Below are 26,713 nucleotides of genomic sequence, written 5' to 3'. Positions count from 1 at the left end.
ATACTATATGATGATCAATTCTGATGTATGTGGCCCTCTTCAACAATGAAATGAACCAAATCAGTTCCAATAGAGCAGTAATGAATTGAATTAGCTGTACCCAGTGAAAGAACTCTGGGAAATGAGTATGAACCATTACATAGAATTCCCAATCCCTCTATTTTTGTCCGTCTACATTTTTTATTTCCTTCACAGGTTAATTGTACACTATTTCAAAGTCCAATTCTTCTTGTGCAGCAAAATAACTGTATGGACATGTATATATATATATATATATATTATTTAAAATATACTTTAACATATTTAACATGTATTGGTCTACCTGCCATCTAGGGGAGGAAGGAGGGGAAGGAGGGGAAAAATTGGAACAAAAGGTTTTGCAATTGTCAATGCTGAAAAATTACTCATGCATATATCTTGCAAATAAAAAGCTATAATAAAAAAATTGCTATTTTATTAGGAATGAGATTTTTTTCCTGATAAAATTACTCTATGACCTCTATTTTTAAAAAAAGGATATGATAGTTATGTTTGGGAATGTAACATATTTGGGAATACTTTTTCTGTTTATTTTAAAATTTAATTTAATTCATTAATCATAAAAAAAAACTGCACAATGTTATTGCATAAATATTTTCAATGTTGAACTCATTTTCCCAACGTTTTGGCATATGACTTCTATTCTCACCACTTAACTATGAGGTCCAAGGTTATAAGTAATCTTAAAACTAACTGTGATGGCCAAATTTCAGGACTATCCTTCACGTTTTTGCAGCATTTGATGCCATTGACTTCCTCTACCTTTAGATCACTCTTTCTTCCATGGACTTTCATCACATGGCTATGCAATAATTCTCTTTTTTTCTTTCAAACCAATATAGTCTACTTTGCATAATAATTATCCATTTCTTCTTCATTATGCATAGATATGTTCAGCTGGATTATTGTAACATTCCCTCATTTAGCCTCCAGATTTTCCAATCTGTCTTCCACATAGCTCTCAAATTGGGGTTGCTACAATATGCTTAACAATGTTAATTCCTTATTCAAAAATCTTCAATAACTTCATGTTACTTATGTGAAAAGAAAAAAAATCTATTCTTTTTCTGTATTTTTCCCATATTATTCCTTCTCACAAACTCTACATTTAAGCAAAACTCACCTAATCACCTTGCATATGATATACTGTACCTTGCGCTTTTATGTTCTTTTATAGGGTATCCCCTCATACTTCCCAATGCATCACTGTATTGTGCAGGTGACCATGACTGGACTATTTCACTGAAATTATGCAAGACAGCTAGATGATAGTCTATAGAGCTCTGAGCGTGGAGTTGGACAAACCAAAATTTATATCTGGCCTCATATACTTACTATCTCAGTAATTCTGGGCAATTTATTTAACTATTATTTGCTCAATTTCTTCAAATGTTAAGTGAAATTAATAATAGCACTTACTTCCCAGGATGTGAGAGAATATTCAGAAAGCACTGAATATGGTGCCTAGTACAAAGTTGGAATATTTTTTTTTTCCTTCCCATTTACTTCTTGTCTTCCCTTTTGAATCCACAGATGTTAAATAAAGTGTCAACTCCTTCAAGTTGCATTTCTTGATTCTCCCACTTGTTTGTACGTCTCTCAAAAATAATTTTGTGTCTATCTAAAAATATTAATGCTATCCAACCAAATGGAATTTTCTTGAGGTTAGGGACTTTTTCACTGTTCTAGTTTTTTTTTTTTGTTTCTTTTTCTTTCTTTCTTTCTTTCTTTCTTTTTTGCCTAGCACATAATATAGTATCTGCTTGGAATGTATCATTATAGGAAACTATTTTTGCTATAATGTTTTTTATTAAATGTATAAATACATTTTTCTTTTAACTATATAATTGAAGTCTCAGTCTCTGGAATTTAATTGTGAAAAAGAATATACACACATGCATAAACACATAGCTATACATATTATATATGTATATATATGCAGTACAAATTTTATATATAACAAATGATACATATGTAATCTGTATAATTATGTGGACTTTTAGACATTAAATATCTGAGTAAGTGAAACATTGAATGTGTCAGTAAATGTGTCATGTAAAATATACCCTTATTAAGACTGTTATTAACTTAAGAAATTCAATTAGATTACATTTTGCTTTCAAACACTATGAAGAAAAATTAAATGATTATATAATTTCTAAATTAATTATACATTTACATGTTTCTAAAAATATTTGACAATAAGATGAAAGAAAATATTTTCTTGGTATAAACTATTACTGTGCCAGTGATTTGGTCAATGTTTTAAAAATTAGTTCAAATGTCATTGTAAAAATAATTTTGTTTCATAACAAAATGCTTTCATAGGAAACTGTTTTGAACAGTAATATACATAGCAGCATTTGGGGAATCCCAATTTTACTAGAAAGTCTGTATTTTGATTACACTTTATACAGAATCCTATTCCCTGACAACTGCAGAAATCCATCTTCCTGTTTAATATGCTACTTCATAGCAGTACCTTATCTTACCTTTATCTGGTCTCCCTTTCCACAACAGAATAGTAGGTTTAGAATCAGAAGGGTCACCCAAGGCCATCTTTATCTTGTTCAGCCCCCTCCTTTTGCTGATAAGGAATCTAAAACAAAAAAACAAACAAATAAACAACAAACTAATAACAATAAAGACAACAAAAAATGTGACACTTGAAGAACTTGCCTAAATAATAAGTTAAAAAAAATACCATGGATTCAAACCTAAGTCTTCTGCCTAAATCCATCATTCTTTTTGCTACACTCTTCCACTACCCATTAAATAGATCTTTGAAAAACATTATCTTTGTGCTGGTTCCTATCATGGATTTTTGTTGCTAGACTCCAGATTTGGACTTGAGCCACAGTTCCCCTAATTATGTTACCACCCAGGCTACATGGGAAAATTAGATACTGCCTTAAGACTGGGAAGTTAGCTTCTAGGCATTTGGAAGTAGATTATCTGGAGTATAGTTGAGTCTGTTGATACTGAGTTATTAGTTAATGCCAAGTGACTGAAAATGGCAAAACCCTCTGTAAAACGAATGAGATATAGATTCCAACATATGTGAGGTTTTTTTCCAAGTATGGATCAAGCAATCTGATGATTTGTTTATAGTCTTCTGGTATGTATCTCCAGGGAATCTTTATTTTAATTATAAAACGTAAGGGTAGGCAATAGGAAGGAAGAAAAGAACATTTGTCAATTATTATTATTATGTGCCAGGCCCTGTTCTGAGTACTTTAAAAATATTATCTAATTTAATCTTCAAAAACTTTAGAAGGTGGGTGTTATTGTTTTCCTTATTTTCTTGCTTAAGAAACCATGGGAGGGGCAGTTAAATGGTGCAGTGGATAGTACACTAGCACAGTAATCTGGCCTCAGACACAAAATACCTCCTAGCTTTGTGACCCTGGGCAAGTCACATTAACTCCAATTGTTTCAGCAAAAAATAAAAATTAAAAATCATATATAGAAAAAAAATAAAGAAGGAAGGAAGGAAAAAAGGAAGGAAGGAAGGAAGGAAAGAAGGAAGGAAGGAAGGAAGGAAGGAAGGAAGGATGGAAGGAAGGAAGGAAGGAAGGAAGGAAGGAAGGAAGGAAGGAAGGAAGGAAGGAAGAAGAAACTATAGTAGACAGAGCTTAAATGAATTGCCCAGAAATGTTCAAGGCTGGATTTGAACTTAGCTAGTTCTGACTCCAGATTCAGCATTCCACTATACCCCTAGCTGCCATAGATACATCCTTTAAACAATTGATACTAATCCTACTGTCTCCCTTTCTCTCTCTGTCCCTTGATAGTGATTTGCCTTTTGAGTTTGATCACAAAGATTTGCAATATTTGATTATTATAATTATGAGTCTACAAAGCACTCCACATAGGAAAAAGAGCATACCAAGCCCAACATAAAGACAAACAGAGCTGGGGGATGGGGGGAAATATTTTTGGCAAAGCACATTTTGGACAAAGCACAGTTGGGAATGAGGCCCAAGTCATTTATATGATTTTAATGAATATGTGAGAGTCTGTTTTATTATTTAAGGATGATACCCAAAGCAGCATTTTCTTTACTGAGTCAAATAACTTTCTTCAACTCAGTAAACATGAATAGAATTGGTATTATTATCTACCATTCAGTTGTTTTCTTTTTTTTTCTTTTTTTATTGATTATTTTTTCTGAGACAATTGGGGTGATACTCTATCCATTGAGCCACCTAGCTGCACTTCAATTGAGTTTTCTAATGATTCTTTTGGAAACCATGAATAAGTTCAGGTGATACTTTACAATTTAGATGAGCAACACTATGCCTCTATTATATTTTAGGTTTCATCAATTCTTGTTCTGTTTCTAGTGTGTGTACGTTTTGTGTACACACCTACCACCAAGATGCAGAATTAGAGACTTAAAAGACAAACTTTGCCAATGTAGTTAAATATTAAGCACTCACAGTTAATATAAGTCCCTTATAAGCTCAATTTAGCAACCCCACCCCCAAAGCAGACACATACTAGAGACAAACAATGAGCTCAGTTTAAAAATGAAAATGACAAAGGATCAGAATTCATTTGGAAAACTGTATAACATTTTAAACTATCCCAGGATGCTCCTAGAAATTTAAAAATATATCTCTCTTTTTAACCCCCAATATTCTTCCAGTAATAGAAATGTCATCTTGGTCACTTTATTTTGCTAAAAGCTTCATCCAGGATCTATTCCATTCTTCTGGGATTTTTATCTTCGAAATATCTTGAGTATTGATCCCTGAGCACCTTTAAAATCCTATTGCTTCTAGTATAGATTTTTTCTTTAAAGACATGGTTGGATTCCCCAGATGCTATTCTCTATTCTACCATTTTCTTCATAGAGTACATCAGGACAAGAGGCAGTAATATAATTTTGGTAGTTTTCCTATTGTTCTCTATAAAAATAGTTTACTAGATAAATTCTGGAAGCTATGTTCCATCTTATATCTGTTTGTTATCCTCCTTTCAATTTTATTTACTAATGACCTTTATTTGGTTTGATTGGATACTGTGCCAAGTCCCCAGAAATCTCATTTTTGCTCTGTCTGATTTTTCTTCATCTGTTGTACTTTGCAAAAGTGCTTTTACCATAAAAATGATATTGTTCCTAATTGCTTTATCTATTTTTGTTGGTGAGGAGAAGATTAAATATTAGCTGGCTAAAGTGGTTGCTGGACTCTTACAAAATCCTTATTATTTTGTAGCAATTGATGCTATCCTGGATTTTTTATTGATGGAATAGTTTTCCAAATGTCTTCATTTATAAATGATACCATATCAGCAGATGCCCCCATTTCAATTATATTGAATCCTAGAACACTCCAAAGCCTCCTCAGAGAATTCTACCATAATGGGAAAAAAAGGATCAATCCGTAATCTATTCTGAAACAAAACAAAAAAGAAAAACAACCAAAAAATCTGCCAGAATAGTGCCCATATAGTGATATGAGAGCAAATGTTCTTTTCTTTTTTTCTTATATCTTCATTTCTTTGCATATTTTGTGAAAAAAAGGTAGTGCTTCATAAAGGGTTGTTGACTGACTGTCACCTTCAACCCATTGAATACGTCCATCAATCTGTATCTGAGATAAGTACTATAGGTGAATCTGTGCTCAGAATTGAATATGCAGAAAAAAATTAGACTGGATTTCATTTTATAAGTTTCTGTATAATGCTTTCAATGATTCTTACATGGTCATCAATGAAAAAGTTAATTTCTTTAAATCTAATATTTTCAGTCATGCTATATGTCTATGAATATAGTGATCTCAGAAAAAAATAAACTAAAATTATAAATAACTTAAGAGATAATAGAAACATACATGGTAATCATAATCAGAATGTTAGTGTTATAAGACACAAATTAAATGCCATTATCAGTGATAGGTTTGGCTAAAAAAAGAATATGGGGCAGTCACAGGAAGGAAAGAAAATAATTAATATCCCAAGTGATACATAGGTAGCCATATGGTGCTGTGGATAAATGGATGGATCCAGAGTCTGTAAGAGCAAAGTTCACATTTGCCTATTATTTCCTTGTTATGTGAACCTTATGAAATCACTGAACAATTTTTACTTGCCTAACTTTCCTTATTTGTACAGTGAAAATAATAATAATAATACCCCCTGGGGCTATTATGAGATAATATCAAAAAGCCCTTTGCAATCCTTAGTGGACTTAAATGCTACTATTATTGCTATTTTTATCAATATCCTAGAACATTAAACACATAAGCATAAGATCTCAGATACATAGTCTGTGTATCATTTATGGGAATATTACCTCCAATGGCCCTGTCATTTAATTTATGATGATATTCCCTTTAATATCAAAAATTGTAGCTTTTCCATGCCTGATGTTTTGTGGGAATATTGTCTTTGGTCTTCTATAAGTTTGCCAAAAGAAACTGCCGGGTACTATATTTATACTATATGTATTTTCTCTTTATTTTGTGAATATCCCAGTGGTATATATATATATGCTTCATTGGTTAACTTTCAATATCAGTACATGACCAACTCAAAAATAAACATACTGTACTGATGAAATGTGCATAATGATCATTAGAAATAGAGATCTTTTTAATTGTATAATAAAGTGAAATAAAATTAAATATTTGATAATTGTATAATAAAGTTAATCAAAATTAAATATTTTTGCCAGTTAATATAGCAAACATATTGAGAAAATGGATGGTTAGTAATAACCAGTTAAGTGTCTTTATTGTTGATAATTTTGACCAGAGGAGAAAATAGTGCAGTCATGGTAAGAAGAATAAATAGATTCAAAACCCAAGTGATATTGTCAACTATGTAGTACAGTGGAAAAAAATGATGTTCTATGTTATGGGCCAGAACTCTTGAAACAAGGATTCTTACAAGGTATTAAGTCAGTGGAATTGATAAATACAATGGTTATCTATTTTAGCATGGTGAATAATAGTTCTCTAGTTCAGTACATGTACTTAGTACTTAATATAGTTCTATAAGATTCATACTTACAATGATGTAATTATAAGATAGCATATAAACTGGGAGCCTCAGCCAGAGTCAGAGCCAGAGAAGACAAGTAGACTGCAAACGGGAGTTCAAACTCGCCGAGCCAAGGAGAGAGATTCATTCCATCTTTGGTCAGGCTCCTGGTGGCAGGCTCTCCTCCCTCATTTCTCCACTGAGACCAAGGCCTATCAGAGCCAGAGACAGACTGAGAAGGGCTTGGAGGGAGACTCAGAAGGGCCAGACATAGACTCAGAAGGGATGCAGAGACAGAGTCATTCCATCATCCACCTTAGTGGTGGCGAGGCTGACAGAGTACTCATTCCATCTTCATCAGCCTTCTTGTGGCTGGCCTATCCTCCTGCACTTCCCCCACTGAGACCAAAAAGGCTCTCCAGAAAACTGCTTAGCCCCAGGCAAGGAAACTAGATTGTGAAGGAGATAATAAAGGATTTCCAATAGCCATTTGGCTATTCTTGTGGTGATTACTCTGCTGAAACGAAGGCTGCTCCCAAGGCCTCAAGAAAACCAACAAGAACATTACAGTTCTCAATTAATTTTTTAAAAAATTTATAAATGAAATACATGATAAAATATATGAAGCCAATAATGAAATATTGTGGTCTATAAATTACTTAGGACACATAATAATTTTGATATGGTTTTGTCAAAGCAATCCTCACATATGTAGTTTGCTCCCATATGGGTTGAGCTGCTTTCTTTGCTTTTAGTTAGTTCTCCATCAGGGGAGTCCTAGAAATAAAATCATTCACAGCTGTTTCATTGTTTTCTTTGTGTTGTTCATCTGGTGGTTTTTAAGAATGGATCCATAATTCTCTAACAAGTTGTAGCTTTTAAAGGGTATTCTTCAATGATTTAGAAATATTGCAACAGTTCCTTATGTGAGGGAGTCAAATATTTCAGGGATCCCAAGGTCATAGATAAAGAACCAGAAAGGACCTCTCAGATCACTGAACACAAATACTCATTTTATAGATGAGGGAACCTAGACCATGAGAAACCAAATGATTAACCTAGGTTTATAGTTTCTGAAGTGGGAAAAGAATGAACTTCTTTACTCCTTACCTACTACTATGCTCACTATGCCACTTCCTTAAATTATAAATGATCCAGCCAATAAAACTTTATAGGATTATTATTTTTTAAATTTCTAATGGGCTACATCTATAAAATTGTCTACACCTATAAAAGGGACTGTCTGTTTAGGAAGGCTAAACAAAAAATCCATTTTCTTTTAAGGTTTCATGATGAAAAATTAAAGAATTCATGGCCTTGCCAAATCATGCAAATAATTCCATCTAAAAGAAATATATTAAAAATTTTATATATCAAAAATGTTTAGGATTCAGGGAATTTCAAATTTTTATTGCGTATCATTAAATACATTTAATTATTTTAATTTGCCTTAGTCAATTTACTTACTACCATATGTGCTTATGTTCACTAGGTCCTGTATTTTTTTATACAAGCATTTAAGTGCCATACCCTGAACCAAATGCTGCGAGATTAACCAAAATGAAATAATTCTTTCCCTCGGGGAGCTTATGTTATACATAAATGAGATAACATGTCCATTAGCTGCATATTATATAATCAATATATTCCAAATAAATACAAAATATTTTGGGATGATGGGGGAAAGATTCACAGAAATAAGATATATTAAGAAAAGCCTCATAAAAAAGATTATATTTGAGCTGAGCTTTTCAGAAACTAAGGATTCTAAGTAGGAAAAGAGCACAAAGTGAATTTCTTGAAATTTGAGTAAGACCTGTGTAAAGAAATGGAGCCAGGAAGAGTGTCTTGTGGGAAGAAAAGCAAGAAGGTTGATTAGACTTTACCATACAATATAGTATGAAAATTAGTGCATCCTAATGGTAGAAAAATAGCTTGGAATCAAATTATGAAAGACTTTAAATTAAAAGATGATAGATAGATAAATAGATAGATAGATAGGAGTTTATATTTTAGTTTACTGATTAAATCCATTCACTTCAAAGAATTGTACCAGCTATGTAGAGCAAAGATTGGAGTGGGTAGAAATCTAAGGTAAGAAGGTTACTTAGAACTGTATATATTTGCTGGTGTTCACATTTTGATAAATGTCATCACATCCCAGACCTCTAGTCTTTAATTAAAAATAATTACTATAATGTGAATGTTGCAGACGTGATAGGTGAATAGTCTTTTGAACTATTTTGAAACTGTAAAGTGTCATTTGTCCTTATTCTTAGTATTTTATATGACATCTGAAAGACTTCTTAAAGAAGATTGTATTTTAGGGAGATTTTCAGAAATCTAGAGATTCTAATTCTGTTTCCATAGCATACAATGCATTTAAAAGTATATGTGATAGATATATATGCATATGTATATGTATGTATATAACACACATACATATGTGTGTATGTGTGTATGTATATATATATGTCTGTGTGTGTGTATATATATATATATATATATCATGTTAATATTTACAAAGCACTTTACTTACTTTATCCTAACAGTGACACTGTGATAAGTACTATTATTATCTTCATTTTTTAAAAAGAGAGACTGCAGTCAAGGGACTTACACAGAGTTACATAGATATTATGGTCTAAGGCACACTTCAAAGTCTTCCTGATTACAAATGCAAAGTCGAGTGTGTATGTGTGTTTGTATGTGTATGTGTATATATTTATGTATTCATATGGACATAGTAAATTAATGCAAATCAAAGGCAAGCATGTTAAGCTTTACTTGTTAACACAGTGCCATTCATGGGTTCTTATAATTAACTGAAATCTATATGTGTGTACTATCAATAATTTGTCTACTATAATAGTGAACAAATGACAACCACAACAGCAACAACACTGAGACATTAAATACATAGTATTTAACTTCACACAAAGATTTCAATGATAAAATACTAAAGCCTTCAAAATATGTGATAAATAAAAAATTAAAACACAATAATATGTATGTATATATGCACATATATGCTCATACATTTTATATATATATATATAACATTCTGGTTGTTTTGTTCTATTACTTCATAGAAATATTTCCTTATGTGCTTTATTATCATTTATAATGTCATCATAATATTCCATTACACTCATATTTCATATCATAATTTATTCAGCCAGTCTCCAATTGTCAAATATATATATTTTAAAAAGTTTTTTCTTTGTATTTTTTATTTGCTATTACAAAGAGAGTAGATATTATAGGTCATTTACCCATTTATCATCCCACCCATCATACTTTGAGGTGAGATCTAGCAAATTTTTTAAAGCTTTAGTAACTTTTGTGACTCACTATAATTTGTCATACATGAATACAGAAAAGGCCATTAATCTCATCAACACAAAGGGATTCCAAAAATGCAAACTTCTTTCTATAAAGGCATAATCCTACTCAACTTTGAGCAATTGTATGAAAATTACAATTCAAATAGGGTTTAGTAAAGAGTTCCAAGAGAATTACCTGAGCCATTTAAAGATAAATGAATTGCCCAGGTTCACATATGTTACTGTCTGAAGTGGGATCTGAACCAATATCTTTGTTATTCTAAGACCAGAACTTTATCTATCATGCCACACTAACTCCATTTTGCCTCATTGTTTACCCAAAGGTTTGTACCAGTTGACATTCCCAACAATAGTGTCATTTTCCATAAAACACCAGTCATGATGGATTTTATTTTATCTTACCTTATTATTATTACTATTATTGCTACTCTGGCTCTTCTAATGGGTATAAGATAATATAGTTACTTATCCCTGTTTTGTATTTAACCCTGTTTGCATTTCCCTGTATTTGCATTTGCAGATAAATTGGAAAAATGAACATCTTTCTAAGTGCTTTTAGTACTTGATATTTTCTTTTCTGTTTATTGTCCTTTTGGGATTTTGTTCTTGTTTAATCAGTGAGTCATTGTTCTAAGGGTGCTTTGTATTGTTTATTCAAACAGGCATGAAATTCCTATTAATTCTGATGTCAGACATTTATTTGATCATTTTATTAGAAGTATGATGGATTCTGGGCATCTAAGAGGCACAGTTCATTGAATGCCAGGTCCGAAGTCAAGATGATCTGAATCCAAAGTTGACCTCAGACTCTTACTAGCTGTGTAACTATGAACAAGTCCCTTAACTCTATTTGCCTCTGTTTTGCCATCTGTAAAGTTAACTGGAGAAGGAACTGACAATCTGCTTGGTATCTTTGCCAAGACAATTCCAAATGTGGTCAAGTAGAGTAGAACACAACTAAAAACAATTAAACAATTGAAATTATACATTTTAATAATATGTGGGAAATTGCAAATGAATTGTTGTGTTGTGCATACAATATATCATCAAAGGCATACTTTTCAGAAATTTGAGTTATTCCTGGAAAGCACAAGATATGGTATTTCAGTCAATGTTATACTTATACATCTAGGATAAGATGTACTACATTCAGAGACTTGTCACATGTGTTTGGTCAAAGAATGATGTATTTTTTTAGGGTTTTTTTTTTTTAATTTTCACAATATATGCATAGTTTTCAACATTCATGCTTACAAAACTTTGTGTTCCAAAATTTTCTCCTTCCCTACCCCCCTACACATCCCTTAGACAAGAAGTAATCCAATTTATATTAAACATGTGAGATTCTATGCATATTTTCACAATTATCATGTTGTACAAAGAGAAGATGAATTATTTTTTAAATCAATAGCAACTCACAAAGTTTCCATAATGTGCTCTATGTGAAATGGGATTGTTGGGAAGGTGAGTTCTTTCTGTGGAGGGTTATATCATACAAAGAAAATCATAACTTGAATTATGTCTAGTGGGTAGGATAATGTTATGTATATATACACATATGTGCACACAAATATATATATATATATATACATATGAATATGCATGCATGCATATATACATAGATAGTTAAATAGTAATTTGATAATATTTTATTTTTGCAAATACATTCAAAGATAGTTTTCATCAGTCACTTTTGCAAAACCTTGTGCTCCAAATTGTTCTCTCTCCCTTCCTCTCTGTCCCCAAGATAGCAAGCAATCAGATATAGGCTAAATAAGCAGTTCTTCAAAATATATTTCCATATTCTTCATGATACACAAGAAAAATCTGATCTAAAGGGGAAAAAACAACAACAAGCAAACAAAAGTAACAAGATGAAAATGTTATGCTTTAATCTATATTCAATCTCCATAATTCTTTTTCTGGATATGGATGACACTTTCCATCACAAATCTATTGTATGTGCCTTGAATTACCTCAAATCTTGTTACTGTGTACAATATATTCTCTTGGTTCTGTTCACTTCACTTCATATCAGTTCATGTGAATCTTTCCAGACTTTTCTTAAATCCACCTACTCATCATTCCATTCCATAATATTCCATTACGTTCATACATTATAACTTATTCAGCCATTCCCTAACTGAAGGGCATCTACTCAATTTCCACTTCCTTGATACTACAGAAAGGACTGCTACAAACATAGATAGTAATTTTGACAAGGACTATTAATGGTAAGTGCTCTAAAATACTCAAGGTTTCTTGAGCCAGAACAGAATGTAGTTTTAAGTAGTGTTACAAGCAGAAAGTGGATCATTTAACACTAATTAAAATTACTAGGTGTGATGAACACACAAAAATCCAATATACAATATCATAGGACATAGAGCTGTCATACATCTGGGTCATTAAATGACATTTTTAACAATAAGGAAACTAGTATTTAAAAAGATTAAATGCCTCATACAAAATAAGAAAAGGAAGAAGTGTCAGAACAGGATTTAAAACTCAAATCCTCTGACTCCATCTCCTGTACAAGAAAACAGTTTATTTTGTCATAAAGATTCATACCTAAGTTTTGTGGATATTCTGCTTCATTTTTCCTCTGTTTCTCTCTGCATGTATTAACATAGAAAACGAATGGAAGGATATTGAAAATGTAAAGAGTAATAGAAGAGAGAGAACATTTCTTTATTTTTTTTCAAATATCACCTACTCTTTCTCAGTGCTGCTGCTCACCTTTATCTTAACAGCTTTCCTCTTACCATTCTGAAATCCCTTCACTCCCACTCTCACTAATTTATTTGTCATTGCTGGGAACACATTCAAATAAGCTAAAACAAATGAACCTACCTTATAACTTAAACTTTGGTATTTTTACAAACCTAAAACAAAGTCTACTGAGACATGGAATTCTAGAGAGGAAAATATCAGATATGATTTTGTCTTGTTTAAGAGATACCTAGATTTTTTTGGCTTTCAAATACAGATATAAATAAAGGATTTTAAACATAGATTTTAACCATCATATAGCTAGACCTTATTTTAAAAGAAGGAGGCCTGTCAAGTTATATGATGAGGGCATTTCAGACAATGATAGCCTGGAGTTAGGAAAACCTGCTATCAAATCTGGCCTTAGACACTTTCCGGGTATGTGAGACTGTATTATGAGTCATGTAACCTATTTGTCTCAATTTCCTCATCTGTAAAAAGGGGATAATCATAGTAGTTGTGTCCTGGGATTGTTCTGAGGATCAAAAAGAGATTAATTGTGAAGTACCTAGCACAGTGTAAGCATATAGTAAGCATTATATAAATGTTAGCTGTTTTAATTGTTATTACTAGTCTTTGTAATTAAAAATATAAATATTTAAGATATTGCAACTTAGATGAGTTTATCTAATTAAAAACTTTATAAAGTATTCAGACAAAAACTATATTGTGTTTAATAACATAAAAATAATTGATTTTAAATATAGAAACAAAATCTTAATACTAAAAAATATCTTTTAAATCAGAGTGCATGAATTAATACTGCATTGAAGAGAGCGCTTTGTGTGGAGATCTAATCAACTTGCTATTTATACTTAGTACTAGAGTGATGGATTTTAGCTATTGTAAAAGAGGATGTGGAGTCAGTGAGGCAGGCAGACAGACTTACATAGCTGATGTGGTGGCAGCAGAGTATTGACTTCTGTCAAGAGAGAAAAAGAGGGGGGCACAGAAGAAGCTAGATTAGCAGAGCAGTCAATGTAGTAAGAGGATAGAAAGGAAACTCAGGAGGTAATTTAAGTCATCACATTGGTACCTAAAGGAAATTGCTGAGGACCAAGAGGAAGTGGATACATAATAGAACTTTACTGTTAACTCAGTTGTGAAATTTGCTAACAGGTAGACTTCTTGTGAGAGCTTGTCTAAAAAAGTTAAACTTCTGAAATAAATAATAAAATAAAGTTTACTGAGTGGTTCAAACTCTTATTCCACACCTGCGAAATTATTTTTATAAGCATAATGCAAATATATATATATTGCAGTACCAACAAAATTTATAAATATTAGAAGAATAGAGAGCATTCTTTAGACCATCCATTTTATTTCTATGTAAGATCACAACGATATTTTTTGAGTACTGTGTAATGTTATCTGCAAAAATACTATGAATTGAAAAGTATTATTCCCCCTTGAAACTGGATTTTGAATTAGATGATTTTTCCTCCTTCTTTAAAACAAACTATTGGAAAATTTATTTAATATATTTCAATGTTTAGTATATAGATTTTCTTGAAAAATTAAAAGATTTTGTTATTTGCAGTTGTTGTGAGTTTAACTCATCTTAATATATTATTAAGCAGTTAGAGTAAAGTTTTATTAATCCTGGGATGAAAAATCTGTATTGTTTATTTTTCAACAAATTTTCAGGGTGGTAATTGCTGCTTTTAGAGGCTAATTTAAGTTTATTTTGAAATCCTGGAACACTTTCTGAAAATGCCATGACCCTAGATCTCTTCTTCTTTTTTTTTTTTTTTTGAACTTAGATTTCTTTAAATTGGGGTGATCCTTTTGTTTCCTACCCAAGTTTTATAATTAGCTTTGGAACTGTTAACAATTCCAATACTGGAATTCCTTTTATCTTTATTTCTTGCATATGTGCCTCAATACCTTTCCAAGCTATTAAACCTTCTTTGCTATTCTCCCTTCAATCAAAAAAAAAAAAAATGTCCTCTCCATTTAATAGAAAAGAAAAACAACAACAAAAAAAAATAACCTGCTGCTGAACTTAATCATTCATGAAGTGAAGGCCTCAATTTGTATATGTCCTTTATAATAAAGATAGTTGTGGTATTTTTTTTTTATCATTACAGCAGGGAAGTATATTTCTGGAATTGTATGCATATTGAATTGTTTCTGTACCTTTCCTGAGGCATTAAGTGCAGTACAATTATTGTCCACAAAATGTTTCATTTATTTTATTTCATACTATTTGAACATACAAATCACATCTAAAAGATATAAAGCAAAATAAATCTAATTTAAATGGGATGGGAGGAAGCCAACAAATTGCTTAGACTGAAAGCCATTTCATTTAATCCATTCAAAAAGTAGCAGGCCTCTTAGCAGTGGGAAGCCAATGTGAAGAATAAATATTAAAAATTAATATTAATCAATGCATTCCATTAATACCATACAATATTGAGGTAATTTTAAATTGCTATAATTATATCAGCTTTAATTTTTCAGTGACTAGGACAAGGAAAAGAGGGGCTAATGACCTAATCATGGCATGATAATGTAATGGCCATATCCCTTGAAAAGGAATGTGTTACAGTGATTGACTTGAAAATCTCTAAAAATGTGCTTGAAATTAGCCATTTGTCTTTTTCTCTATGAAACCAATATTCACAAGGTGAATCCTATAGCATTTGAATTGTATCTAATATAATTCTTGTTAAATATTACTTCTACAGAAAAATATAGAAACAATATTTTGTGTCTTTGTGTGTATGTATATGAAAATTGAGGGAAAAACCTATACTTGCCTTACACCTTTTGTCTACCCAATTCTTTCATAACCTTGCAAAGTTAAGGACAAATGATCTTAGATTTTTATGGTCAGATAATAATAAAGCTAGAATGGGCCTTAGAGACAATTTTGTCATGTCCCTTCATTTTTTAAATGAAGCTACTGAGTAGAGGATATGTTGAGCCTTGTTAAAGGTCTAATAGCTTGATAGTATCAAGGTCTGGACCAGTCCCTAGTTTCCCCCATTTCAATTAAATTTAGTTTGACATTTGCTAAGTATCTTCTCCATGTAGAATCATAGATTCAGAACTAGAAGGGAATTTAGAAATCAGCTAATCAACAATGACTTTTTTCATAGATTAGGAAACTGAGGCCCAGGGAGGTTAAACAAATTGGCCAATTATCTAGAGGCAGATAGATATCTGATTTGAACATATTTCCTGATTCAAATTCTAGTTTTGAAGTATACTACCCTCTGTTAGGGGAATAACCAATCAACTTGCATTACATGGATATGCCTTTAGAAATGATGAGTATGAAGACTTCAGAAAAGCATGAGAAAACTTTTATGAGCTGATATAAGATTAACGAAGGGGAACCAGAGACTACTTAAGAGGCAAAAGTAAGTTATTTATAGGGGATACCTCCAAATATTCAAGACTCATAAAAACATAGCTGAAAAGAACAATTTAAAAATTAACTGTTTCATATTTTCAAGAAAAATTGAAAAAAGATACCTCTCTAGTAGCACATTGCATGTGCTGCCAGACTCATTTGATATATTGGTTAATCTTGCTGAACTGCTTTTTTTGTCTGCTTTTTATGGATACCTCACGAGGAAAGGGAAGGGGAAGAATATTCAGAAATAAATGACATAAAAATAAAATACAACAAAAATTAAAGACTTTTCAAAGACCCAGTCCAATTATTTTTTCAGACAATTCATTTGTTCCACTTTTCAATGTCATAAATACACACTTCTCCATGAAGTATTTAACTTTACTAACATTAAAAAAACCAACAAATTAAAATGTGTTCCTTATAAATAAACAAAAACAAAAAAGACCCTCATAGCATTCTGAGATCATAGCTTTCTCAACATTAGTGGGAAGTTAGTATATTTTGACTTTGTTAATTAGTTAGATTATTTTCCTCTATTTGAAAACAATAATAATATTTTGGGATTTCTTTTCTGCTGATAATTTAATCATTGCATGGGTATGGATATCACAGTGGTTAATATTTAAAAGTTGAAAATACAGCAGAGAATCTTGATTAAATCAGATAAAAAATTCACCTGTGAATTTTACTATGCTGATTAATGATATTCAATTATTGACTCTGAAATTTTCTTTAATTCCCTGTTAATACAAGTATATCTAAGTAGCTTTGTAAAATTATGCCGTGAGAAGTACAGGTATAAAACCAGAAATCAGCAGACTGTGGCCTAAGAATTAAATTGTGCACTACTACCACCCACTTTTCTCTTTTGCAAAACCTGAGATGAAACCTGAGATTTTTTTTGTTTTTTGTCTTTTTTTTGCCTTTCAAAAATACAATAAAACTTGATTTTAAAATGTAAAAACATTTTTATCTAGGGACTTTAGAAAAACAGACCGACTGGTTTGACATAAAGGTTGTAGTTTGCTGATCCCAGAAAATGTTAATTTTTTTTTAAATTTCCAATTAATAAATACCTCCTGCCCCTACTACGTATTATTTAGAGGTTCACAATGATTGGAACACTTTCCAAATCTTTCCAAAGATGTGGTGTTATTCTTCTTATTAATTCACTTTAGCTTCACATAGTCAAAGCCTGAGTTACTATAATAAGACACTCATTTTTGGAAGTCAGAACAAATATTCTAGCTTTATTCAGCACCCCTAATAAAATTAGGATTTTATACCTTTTTTCTATGACTTTTTCCCCCATTTCCCAATTCTGTTTGTTAGTGGAAAAAACATATGTCTTCCACATTCACACACATCCTATTCCCATGAGAGAAAACACCAGGCCAGGCATAAAAAGCACAGAGTTGTACAAAAGCAAGCATCTTCTTCTCTGTGCATACCCATCTATAAGTCTTTCAATTCTAAACTGAACTTTTTAGGACAAGAATCACTGCTCAGACACTGAAGAGTTAAACCTTTGGCAAAAAGAAAAAAAAAATCACATTTTCTCGCCTTCCTCCCTCACTCCTTCGGGGGAGACTTACTACAGGAGGAGAGTCCTGTCCTGTCAGTCAAGAAGATCAAGGAAGAGCCCATTGTTTGTGACTACAGCTACTTTGATTCTTATGAGAGTTTTTCAGAAGTTTCCAGAACTAGCAAGTTTTCTGGCTTATCTATTCTCAGGGATGGAGACCAGAACAGCCCTAGTTCCTTAGACTCCAGTGATAACTGTTTCCATCACTGACCCTCCCACACTGTTCATGGGAGTGAGCAGTTGACTCAACAAAAAAAGCCAACCTAACGCAAAAAGAATGGAATAGATGGGATTCTTAGCCTCAGAGCCTCTGTTTTATAAACTTTAAGCATATTGCAGTAAGACCCAAACTGTAAAAATAGCCTAAAAAACAAATTTAAAATCATCTTGGTAAACCAGGCAACAACTTCCCTTCAGTAATATACAGTGGAATTAGACCAAGGCAGCATGTGGAATGTTAGTAGACAGACTTTAGTCACAGAATGGCCATCAGAACAGGGTAGGAAACTCCGGGTCTGTAGCACAGCCAGTCTTGGCAAAGTACTATTAGAGAGAGTATCGATAGGCAGATCTGGGCCAGAATATGGAAACAAAGATTCATGTACAGAAACAAAGTAGCTCCCTCTTTCTTTTTGTACATAGGATACACCCATGCTGTACAAAATTGAATTACATTGTTGGTATATAGGCAGAGTATCAAAGCAGAATGGAGAAAAAAAAGAAACACTCCCAAATTCTGGGAAACTGGGAGACTCATTATTAATTTCACAGAATCCCTTCAAAGATATCAATGCAGTCCAGGTAAACTTGACTCCTTTCCTTTCAGACCTTAACAGTGAGGCTTTATGACATCAAGTGAAAAGAGCATCATCACAGCCTCAAGGTCCTTGGAGGATGAACACGACATACCTCCCCCTCCTTTCGATACCTCCACACATAGTGAGACAAAGCTGAAACTTTACACTGTATGTGGGATTTGGACAAGAGAGGGAAGATAATTACAAACAGAAATGAGAGAAGAAATCACTCAAGATGGGAGCAAAGAAGGGGCAGCTAGTGCAGTAGTAGATAAGAGTATTGGCCATGTAGTCAGGAGTACCTGAGTTAAAATCTGGTCTCAGACTCTTGATAGCTCTAAGACCCTGGGCAAGTCACTTAACCCCAACTTCCCCTCCCCCATAAAAATATAAAATATAAAAAAGATGGGAGCAGAGGAGGGTGGGTTTATTAATTGCTCCACCTGACTCAGATAGAGTGCCAAGGCATGGAGTCAGAAAGACTTATTTGGGGAGTTTGAATTTAGTCCCCGAGACTAACTACCTGGGAAAGTTACTTAACCTTCTTTGTCTCAGTATGTCTTGTGTAAAAGGAGCGGGAGAAGGAAATGGCAAACCATTCCAGTATCTTTGCCAAGAAAGTTTGGAAAGGCAGACATGACTGAATAAACATCTTTTCAACAAAGGTCCCACCTCTGTTGAATTCCCTAGAGCCTTTCCCAGCATCTTCTCAATATTTCTTATCATGGCCAATTTAATAAGCCTCGAGAGGATATTTAATCCTATGAAGAGTTGGAGACTCTTATATCAGATGCTCACAGTGCTGGTGGTTCCTCCATTCAGTAACAATTCTATGTGACACCATCAATACATTATCATACAGTAGAGAGCATCATCAGAGTCTTATTCTAGAAGCTGGGGAACCTTTTGTTGTAAGGATTGTCAAAATTCACTTGATTGCCTGTCATAGGGATGGTAAAGGAGATATGGAAAAAGACATTCAAAGATTTGAAGGAAACAAGATATATCACTTATAGTCCTTGATCTGAGCAAAGAAGTTTTGATGTTCATCAAAGTGACCAAGTATTTCCTTCAATGCCAATAAGCACCATGTTGGAGGTCAGCTGCTACTTATTAATGCAAATCCATAGAATTTTACCTGTTTCCTATTGGGCTTTGATTTAAAAAATTCAGAACCAGCCATCTTTTTCTCATAGCAGTAGAGGCATTTTTGGTCCTGGAACTACATACTGAGAAATCTCTGTTGCCAATATTCTATTGTAGATAATTGAGGCCTCATTTCAGGACAGGATACACTTAAGTTTGTGTCAGTCAATACCACAGGGTCTTCACTCTTGATGAGCAACTCTGCCTAAGCATCATTCTGACTCAGACACATAATGGTATGAGTACAAATTATATGATTAAGAAGCTTAGACTTGTCCCAGAAAGATGGGGCTGGTCCTTTACTTGAGGGGTTCCAAAACCAGAGGCTGGGAATGCTGTGCTGCTATCTTTGTTGCCACTCCTTGTTTTACCTGTGCCTTTTATTTTTATTATTTTAAATTTTTTCTAGTAAATTTATTTATTTTTAATACACATTGCTTTATGAATCATGTTGGGAGAGAAAAATCATAGCAGAAGGGAAAAACTATGGGAGAGATTTAAAAAACAGAAAAAAAGTGAACATGCCATGTATTGATTTCCATTCAGTTTCCTTAATGTTTTTTTTTTAACTGGATGCAGATGGCAGAGTCTATTGGGATTGCTTTGGATCATGGAATCGCTGAGAAGAACCAAGTCTTTCATAGTTGAGCATCAAACATTCTTGCTGTTATTGTGTACAATGTACTTCTGTTTCTGCAGGTTTCACTCAGCATTAGTTCATGTAAATTTTTCTAGGCCTTGTTCATCATTTTTATACAACGATAATATTCCATTCCCCAATTTATGGGCTTCTACTCATTTTCCAATTCTTTGCTACCACAAAAAGAGCTGCTACAAACATTTTAGCACATGTGGGTCCTTTTCCCTCCTTTAAGATTTTCTTGGGATACAGACTCAGTAATGGCTCTGCTGGGTCAAATTGTTTGCACAGTTTGATAGACCTTTGGGCATAGTTCCAGATTGCTCTCCAGAATGGTTGGATCATTTCACAATTCCACCAATAATGCATTAATGTCCCAGTTTTCTCACATCCCCTCCAATATTTTTCACTATCTTTTCCTATCATCTTAGCCAATCTGAGAGATATGAGGTAGTACCTCAGAATTATTTTAATTTGCATTTGTCTAATCAAAAGTTATTTAGAGCATTTTTTTCATATAACAATATATGGCTTTATTTCATCATCTAAAAATTATCTGCTCATATCATTTGACCATTTATCAATTGGGGAATGACTTATATTCTTATAAATTTGATACAGTTCTTTATATATTTTAGAAATGAGACCTTTATTAGAAACATTGGCTGTAAAGGTTTTTACTCAGCTTTATACTTGCCTTTTAATCTTGTTTCTGTTTTGTTCTTGCAAAAACTTTTCCATTTAATATAATCAAGGTTGTCCATTTTGCCTTTCATAATGTTCTCTATTTCCTCTTTGGTCATAAATTCCACCCTTCTCCAAAGATCTAACTGGGGAATTATCCCTTGTTCTACTAATTTGTTTATTTATTTATGAATCATGTTGGGAGAGAAAAATCATAGCAGAAGAGAAAAACTATGGGAGAGATATTGTCTTTGGATAAGTCATTTGACTTCTCAGAGATTCAGTTTCTTCATTTGTAAAGGGGAACGAATAATACTTTACAAGGATGCTGTGAATATGAAATGAATTAATACATACAAATCTTTGTAACCCTAAAGCATATTTATTAATGAGTTATTTTATTATAGCTAAAGTCAAGAAATTGAATCCAGTATTTACTAGTATCTCTCCTCCAAGATCACCAAGGAATTTTATTTTATTTACCATCATCTTCATTTTGCTTTTATCCTTTATACCCAAATTATGTATCCATTTTGACCCTATTTTGGTATGGGGTGTGAGATGTAGATCTATGCTGATTTTCTGACATTATTTTCCAGTTTTCCCAGCAATTTTTGTCAAATACTAAGTTCTTATACCAGAAGCTAGAGTTTAGGATTTATCAAATACTAGATTGCTATAGCCCTTGATTATTATGTAATTCTTGAGAACTGTATATGTCACTGGGGCAGACAGAGATGGGCATCACATGGACTGAAGGTGTGGTTGTGAATGGCTTCTGATGTGATGACATCAAAAACATTAAGGGGTGAGAAAAAGATATGAACTGGAAAAAAGAGGAAAGAAGAGGTATGATGGGACAATTGCTAACTCTGATTAGTCTTCTAAACTCCTCTATGCATCTAACCTGTCAGTGCTTACGCACTGGCTTAGGCAAAGGCATGCCTACACCTCCTGGCATATTCCTAGTGTTTTTGCCCTCCTTTCTATCCTCTCCCTCCCCTTTTTCCCATTTCTCCTCCTACTTCTTTATAGGGTAAGATAAATTTCTGAACCCAACTGTGTAATTATCTAATTGCTAATTTGAGCCAACTGATGAGATTAAGCTTCAGGCAATGCTCATCACCCTCTCTTCTTTCCCGCTATTATAATAGATCTTTTGTGTCTCTTCATGTGAACTAATTTGTCTTATTATACTTCCCCTTTCCTCTTTTCCCAGTACAATCCTTTTTCCACTTTTTATTATCTTTTTCTTTGACATCATCACATCAGACTCCATTCATTACCATACCCTTTGTCCATTTGTGCTCTCTCTAACTGCTCCACAGATACAGTTCTCAAGAGTTACAGATATCATTTCCCATCTATGGATGTAAACAGTTTAACCTTTAAATTATATATATATATATATATATATATATATATATATATATATATATATATATATATATTTTTTTTTTTTTCCTGTTTACCTTTCTATGCTTCTCTTGAGTCCTGTATTTGAAGATCAAAATTTCTGTTTAGTTCTGTTTTTTTCAGTAGGAATGATTGAAAGTCTCTGGCTTCACTAAAGGTTCATCACCTCCCTAAAAGACAATGCTCAATCTTGCTGAGTAATTAATTCTTGATTGTAACCCCAGTTCCTTTGTCTTATGGAAAATGGTATTCCAGGTCATCCAATTCGTGGCATATTCCTTTAATGGATTCTTCCAAATTCCTTTTCTTATTAACCCCATTATTGTCCTAATTTTTGTTTCTTATTTATCACTCCTAATACCTATTTTGCTTCTTATTTTGTCCATAATCTCTTCTCCTAAATAAACCTACCTTTTGAGGGAGGAGGGAAAGGAAGTAAGAAAGCCTGGTTTTGAGTCTTGGCTCAGTCATTTACTAGTTGTTTGTCTTTGGATAAGTCATTTAACTTCCCAGAGATTCAGTTTCTTCATTTGTAAAGGAGAAAGAATAATACTTTACAAGGATGCTGTGAATATGAAATGAATTAATACATACAAATCTTTGTAACCCTAAAGCATATTTATTAATGAGTTATTTTATTATAGCTAAAGTCAAGAAATTGAATCCAGTATTTGCTAGTATCTCTCCTCCAAGATCACCAAGGAATTTTATTTTATTTCCCATCATCTTCATTTTGCTTTCAGCAAGTCATCTTAATTTAATTCAACAACTATGTTAATCATTTACTAAGTCCTGGGGACTATGCAAGACTCTGGGGGCAAAATGACAAAACTAAGCAATCCCTACTACTAAGGGTGTTCCTCTTCTATTCTTTTATTTAGTAAAAAGCAAGTATAATAATCTGACTTAAAAGGTATGCCCATTATTTCACTTCATTTTTTGTTCCATTATTGTTTATACTCTCTACTATTTCAGTATTGTTTATTGAAATGGACACTGTCAATTATATCAAAATTGAGTTTTAACAAAGTAGATGTGAAATGGCCATTAATCCAAATAACTATTCAGTTTAAGTGGATTCAGAGTTCCAGACTTAGTCACTGGAAATTTTTACCAAGTATATTTGTGATTTTAGCACATAACAGAAAATAAATGTTCAAGGTTTAGGTAGGAGAGAAAGGGAGAGGAAAAGATAGATAGACAGACAGACAGAGACAGAGAGATTATTGATTTCCTTCCCTTTTTTGCTGTATTATTGATTTTCTTCCATGAAGTTTATAATAATAACATTGGTCATTAAAACCAATGTACTACTTACAGGTCTCAACAAGGGAATTATGAATTTTCAATTAAGTGGCAATAGATATATTCCTCCTAGTTTTATCATGACCTACAACCTCCAAGAATTGAACTTTACAGCTAAAAATTACATCAAGTCAAAGATGTTTTACCTGATGCAATTTGCCATCTGCAGCAAAATAAACTGAATGAGATTAGTGAAATTAGCGCTCCTTTTAGCTGTAAAATATAATTCTTGAAGGTTGTAGGATAAGGTAAGCAGGTGTTCTGAAAGGAAGACAATTTCAAAAAATAAAATTCTTTCCCAAATAAGATCTTAGACCAATTAGAGAATATAACCAATATTGCTTATATGTACATAGACATACTTTAAATGTTTGTCTCTCTCTCTCCATATATATATGATATATATATATCATATATATTGTTTATCATGATATCATATATATCATATGTATATATTTACTTAAAGATGTATATATACACATACATACATACGTGTGTTAAATGAATATGCATGTACTAAAGCAATTTATATACCCATATATATGTATGTATGCATTATCTATATAACTACCATAGAATATTAAAGATATTTTATTTTCATCAGCATTTTGTCAAAGATACACCCATATTCTTACCAAAAAAAGTAGAACCCATGTTCCCTATTTACTATTTATGTTTTAGATACCTCAGTTAAGATATGGAAGAGGCTTCAAGTAGTCATTTTTCAAGTGGGAATCATTAATGCTAATCTTTAATTGGATAATGGTTCTCCTGTTGAGGAGTAAAAGGTACTTATTCTTTCTCTGCAGGAGGCTAGGTGCCCACTGAAGAGAGGATTTCTTCCATACAGCTCCCAACCTCAGCCAGCTGAGGGAGCAAGAGACTTCATCTGTAAATTGAATTGTTTTAGCCCTACTTCAAAATGCTCATGATTACAATATGCACTTTAAGTTAAAGAATCTGCCCTTTGTAGTAATTTTCAGTTTATAGGAGATTTTATGTCTTATAGAAAGATCAATTGACAACTCTTTAAAATTTTTAATGAGAAATAGACTTTTATGATATATTCAATGAAAATTTGAGGTAACCAGTTTTTGTAAAGTATGATGAGTTTATTTTAGTGTTCCTCTTTTTGATATACACAAACATAGAAATACATCTATAGTTTAAATGTGTGTGTGTGTGTGTGTAAAACACCGATAAACACAGTGTTACCAAAGGAATACCATATGTCCCAAGTGTGACTGGTTTGGAAAAACAGAGGTGCTGAACATTTCAGCATCATTCTGAGAGGACATTCTTCACTTATTCTTCCTGGCAATGAATTTTCTCACCCTTAAGACATGCAAATGACTTTTTTCATCTGTTCTTTTTATGCTATTTGCATATGGTTTTATTTTTTTCTACTGTTAAAGTTAGCACCAACAAAAATTAACCATTTGGTACTCCAACAATTAGTTGCTTCCTCTTTTTAAAAGAGACATACATAATCAGTAATCTGACAATTTTGGATTTAAAACATATTAAGGATCTCTCAAGTAGGCAATGGCAAAAGTCAATTGTGGAATAGGTTTTAGCATGTGGCTACTAATACAGAAATTAATTATCTTAAGCAATATGTCTAAATTTTAGAGTTCATTTTGATTAGTGTAATTTAGAATGTTAGCATATCCTTTTACAATAATAGAAAGGGGCAGCTAGATAACACAGCGGGATAGAGTACCAGCTGCGAAATCAGGATGGCCTGGATTCAAATTCAGCCTCAGACACTTAATACTTGCTAGCGAGTGACTCTGGACTTGTCACTTAACCCCACTTGCCTTTCCAAAACAAGAAAGAAAGAAATAGAATAGAATAGAAAGGAACATTTAGTAAAGTTCAATTATTATCTTAGGTATCAGAAATATTTAATAGATTAATCATTGCTTCAGTTTGATGTTAATTCAGTCTTCACTTTATAGAGATTCTTTTTGAGAATAAACAAATAATCTTGTAGTCCCATCTCTCTCTGTGTGTGATGTATATATCTTCATTTTATAACAGAAAATTGTCCTTGTTGAGGAAGCTCACTAAGTTCCTTTTACCTAAGAAAGACCAGAGTGTGCATTAGTCTCTAGGGTCAAAAGTGCGTGCAGGAATCCCCTTTTATCCTTTTGCCTTGAAGTGGAGTATTTTGAGGTTTGTCTAACAAATCAGTTACACCAGTTTCTTAATCGCTCAGCTATACTCTGTGTCTAGCACTTACGCACCTTAAGAAATGGCATGTGAAAGCACATTTGTTTAAGTCCTCACATGGTTAACATCGTGGGTAACCTCCTCAGAAATTATAACCTTGGCTGCAGCTCATCCATTAGTCTGGAGGAGACAAGATTCCCAAGTGTACCCGGTGCCTTTTCCAATTCCCTTGCGACCCACCAATCCTCTCAGTGCTTTCCCTGCATGCAGGGAGTGTTCAGTGCTAATCAGGTCAATGATCATCCCACAGCTCAAGGGACATGACAGGAGCCTATCACAGCACTTACTGGGTCTTCCAGACCCGAGCACGTTTGCGGAGAATCTCATGTTAAGAAACATTGCTTTGGTCCTCACTTACTCACTGGGAACCTCTGAGGATTTCAGCTT

The 26,713-nt window shown here is 32.8% G+C and overlaps 1 protein-coding gene and 1 pseudogene across 1 annotated transcript in view; one reads left to right on the top strand and one right to left on the bottom strand.

Annotated features, from left to right (window-relative positions):
* The window catches only part of CDH12 (cadherin 12), an 890,215-nt gene that overhangs the window by 341,741 nt on the left and 521,761 nt on the right, over window positions 1–26,713 (top strand). The window lies entirely within an intron of this gene.
* Window positions 2,585–26,653, bottom strand: LOC111718999 (annotated as a pseudogene).

The sequence above is a fragment of the Sarcophilus harrisii genome, chromosome 1, assembly GCF_902635505.1.
Source record: "Sarcophilus harrisii chromosome 1, mSarHar1.11, whole genome shotgun sequence".
NCBI lineage: Eukaryota > Metazoa > Chordata > Mammalia > Dasyuromorphia > Dasyuridae > Sarcophilus > Sarcophilus harrisii.
Note: the sequence above shows the minus strand (reverse complement) of the source record. Positions and strands in the feature narration are given on the sequence as shown.